The sequence below is a fragment of the Rhagoletis pomonella genome, unplaced genomic scaffold (assembly GCF_013731165.1).
Source record: "Rhagoletis pomonella isolate Grant_MI unplaced genomic scaffold, Rhpom_1.0 Rhpom_scaffold_05852, whole genome shotgun sequence".
In the NCBI taxonomy this organism is placed as follows: domain Eukaryota; kingdom Metazoa; phylum Arthropoda; class Insecta; order Diptera; family Tephritidae; genus Rhagoletis; species Rhagoletis pomonella.
In genome coordinates, this window is record NW_023464391.1 from 1 (window position 1) to 3,974 (window position 3,974).

The following is a 3,974-nucleotide window of genomic DNA, read 5'->3' on the forward strand; positions in this document are numbered from 1 at the left end:
TGCGGACGTGGAGCCTTCTTCTATTTCAATTATCGTTGAATTAAAAATATCATTGCTCGAGGCAGAGTCCAAGCTCTCTTCAATTATTGCCGCTTCCACTATTCTGCCACCAAAAACTTCGTCTAGTTCATAGTAACAAGTGCACTTTTTTAGCAAAGTAGCTGAAACAAAATTGTATGACTTAAAGTTAAAGCGAATGAAATTCATAGTGGACAAAAAATCTTACCTTTTAATGTCTCCCCTTCCATGCTGCCAGCGCCAGTCGAACCTTCCCATGCTTTGGCTTTATTATAGCTCAACCTCATATTTCTCACCTTCGCACGTATCAACTTCCACTCTACAGCGATGTTCGCCTCTTCCGCGAACCGTCTATAATATGATTGCGCTGTTGGTTTCTATAAAAGTTGTTAATATAAATTTAATATCGTACTACTATACTATACACCTACTTCAAAATTTCTGTTGCCCATCAAAATTCTACTAGTGCCTTTTCTTCCGCCACTGTCCATTTCTTGGTCGGATTAAGTCGCACACGTTTTGCCTTTGGCTGGAACAAATGTATTTAGTAAATTTTTGGCCACTTATGCTTTTGTATTCGATAACTTACCTGGATATTTTCTCCTTGCTGCATTTCTTTGTAAAATTAACAATTTTACGCAGCAGCAGAATGAAAATGGCAAAAGTAAAATGCGAAATGAAAAGGTAAACAAAAGACAGCTGATTAGATACGACAACCCAAAAACATACCGTGCAGAGTTGTATTTCATTAGTACACAATTCACGTAGCAAGCAACAACAAAATATTTTAAACCGTCATAAAATTTATGATATTATGACAATATGACTCGTTATGACACCTTGTGAATCACCTAAATATGTTTTCACTGTTACTAAGGGATTTGATAAAAATTAGATTTTCGTCCAGCCCTAATATGCATACAGCAGTAGTACAAGTGTATGCAGTACGCATACGGTCAAAGAAACCAGAAATTAAGGTTCATTTATACTGGCATGTATACACGCTCATGCCACCAACAGCGATGTCGTATACATAAAATTTCTACTGGGATGTGACTCGCGATTGCGATAGTGATAGTGATAATTGGCACACACACCAACGCGATAGGGATAGAGTTGCGATTGTACAGTATGTAGAATAACAAAGTTAAGTTATAGAACATATGTAAATAAATTTGTGGCACTTGCCACTTTCGTTGAGCGCAATTCCAATTTCAGTCCATAGTTTATCTTTCCTTCCTACACTTGTATAACCTTTTTTTCATTTAAATCATATAAAAATCGATGATATTTCCCGCAGAAAATTAATTTTTCCACGATATGGTCCATTTTGTTACAATCACCTTTTCAAACTCCATTCATGGTTGAACAAATTACGCTGCGTTAGATGAGATCAATCGCCGCAATAGATCGCGCTTGGTGTGCATGCTTCCCTTTAAATCGCTATCTCTATCTCTATCGTTTTCGTTATCGCATTGGTGTGCTCAAGGCTTACTTTTTCTCCGAATAAACTTTAACTGCCTATTGAAAAAAGCATTTCGACTTATCAGTCGAACATAAAAATTTTTGTTAGTATGGGAGGTGCCACACCCCCTTTTACGAATTCGGGCAAACTTCACATAAACCATCTGCATGATAGCCTGAATATGCCGTATAAATTTGATTGAATTCGGTGAAGCCGTTCTCAAGTTATGAGGTCACACCACAAACGTGCACTTATTTTTATATATAGGATATCTCTTGAAATATTTGTGGTAGAGTACTGGAAACTGGTATAGGGGTATATCAACTAATTCCATACTCATGGAGAAAAATGAACGGTATTGGAAAAGAGGGTGTGGCACCTCCCACCTTATATATAAAAAAGGTGCAAGATTTCAACCAAATTTATACGGCATAGTCGGGCTATTATGCAGATGGTTTGTGTTAAGTTTCCCCGAATTCGGAAAAGGGGGCGTGGCACCACCCATACTAACAAAAATTTTCAGCTGGTATATCTCTTGAAATATTTGTGGTAGGTTACTGGAAATTGGTATAGAGACATATGAAATAATTCCATACTCCCCATCTTAAATAAAAAAATAAGAGCACGAATTCTACCAAATTTAAACGGTATTTTCGGACTATCATCCGGATGGGTTATGTGAAGTGTGCCCGAACTCGGTCCAGCGGTTCATGATATATGTCAGTTATGTCTGTCACATGATACACGAAAAATCGAAAACATAGTGAAAAATTGTTGCTATGATGTGCTGTGTTTATTTTTTCTTCGGATAAATTAAGAATTTACGACTTACGCAATGAGGCTGGACGATATTTGATACCTGTGCCGGGTTTATAATATTCGGTTTCGCCGAATTGATACTTCTTTACTTGTTATTAATAAACTACCACTAATTTTGTTTCTGAAGGGACAACTCTGCTTCTAACTGAATATATATATATTTTTTTTTACATTTAAGGACCTTCATCAACTGCGTCTTCATTATCAACGCAATATGTGCACAAATGAAAAATCCACCAACATTAAACTAGCGAATGAAATATATATATCCGACAGCATTAAAGGAGCGAATTCGTCAAATGAAACTAAAATATCTTGCAAGCGCCTCTGTTCTGATGGTGAAAAACATGAGTGTTTGGTCGACCCCTCATTTAAAAAACAAACTAAGATAGAATTTAATACTAGTATAAAGAACTCGTTGCAACAGGAGGAATCGGACCAGTTTATTATACCAGTATCTGCCAAAGTAAGACATATTATTTGCCGCGGAGAGTAAGTTGTAAACTTGATATTTATTGGCATTTCTAGTGGTTGCATTTACTCTTAAGCGCTAATAGGGAATTTACATGAGGCGATTTTTCAGGCGATTTTTAGTTGAAGTAAACAGCCTTTCAACTAATCGCTTACAATGAAGTTGGTCGGCTCCCTACTTTCGTTCAACTTTTGGTTTAACTAATCGCCTGTGAAAGTTGAATCATGTAAATTCCCTATAACAAACATCATAAACGAGCTTCAAAAGAACATTTGAACTCGGTTAACTGGTGTAAAACGTCATTGATTTACAAGAGTAAATATAGAAATTTTAAAAAACTTTTATGTCAAATTGATACATTTAATAAAAATAAATCATCCACGATTTCACGACGATTTTGATGGAATTCGTGTTGTCGCACAGTGCGGCCGAATTCCAAAAGTGCGGCCAAAAATCGAGAAAATAAAGTTTCTAGATAGGCCTTTTTTGACAGTGGGTTTGCTAAAGGGATCACCTAAGAAGCGAAAACTGTTCACTGTAACGACCTGTTCCCTAAGTCCTCTTTTTATATTAATTTGTAGTGGGACCTTCTCCCAAGCACAACATTATTGTAATAAAAAGCGAAAACTTATTAACGTATAAAAGTAGTTAGAGAATAGGAAATCAAACAAAACTAAATGGATTCTACGTCTGAAGGTTAGTAAAATACGTTAAAAAATTTGTGAAAACAAATACTGTAACAGAAATTTTTAAGAAATAAAAGTGTGAAGGTACTTTTTCGTTTATTTTTTAAGAAAATATGAGTTGTTAAATGCAACAGTAACAACACGCGTATTAGCTACAGAATAAAATAAAAATCAGATGCTCATTTCTGCCCCTTTTGTTTTTTTTTTTTTAACAAGCTTATACATATTAGCTTCTCCTGTATGTAAAAATTTCGAGCTTTTTAAGTAGATTTCGCAGAAAAACTTTGAGTATGCAGTTTTGTGGCCCATTTAATTTAAGTATAATAAAGTGCAAGTTTAAAGAAGCTGGGACTTACGGTTGATTTTTGGAAATTTTTTTGCTTGAAGGTGTTGCTCATTTTCTTCATATCATCGAACATACTTCGTATGGAAGAAAATAACAGGCACTATCAACAAAAAAAATTCTTAAAAATCAACGGTAAGGCCTAGGATCTTCAAACTTGGACTTTATGAC

The 3,974-nt window shown here is 35.4% G+C and overlaps 1 pseudogene; it reads right to left on the minus strand.

Annotated features, from left to right (window-relative positions):
• Positions 1–7: 7 nt before the first annotated feature.
• Positions 8–643, minus strand: LOC118755305 (annotated as a pseudogene).
• Positions 644–3,974: the final 3,331 nt, after the last annotated feature.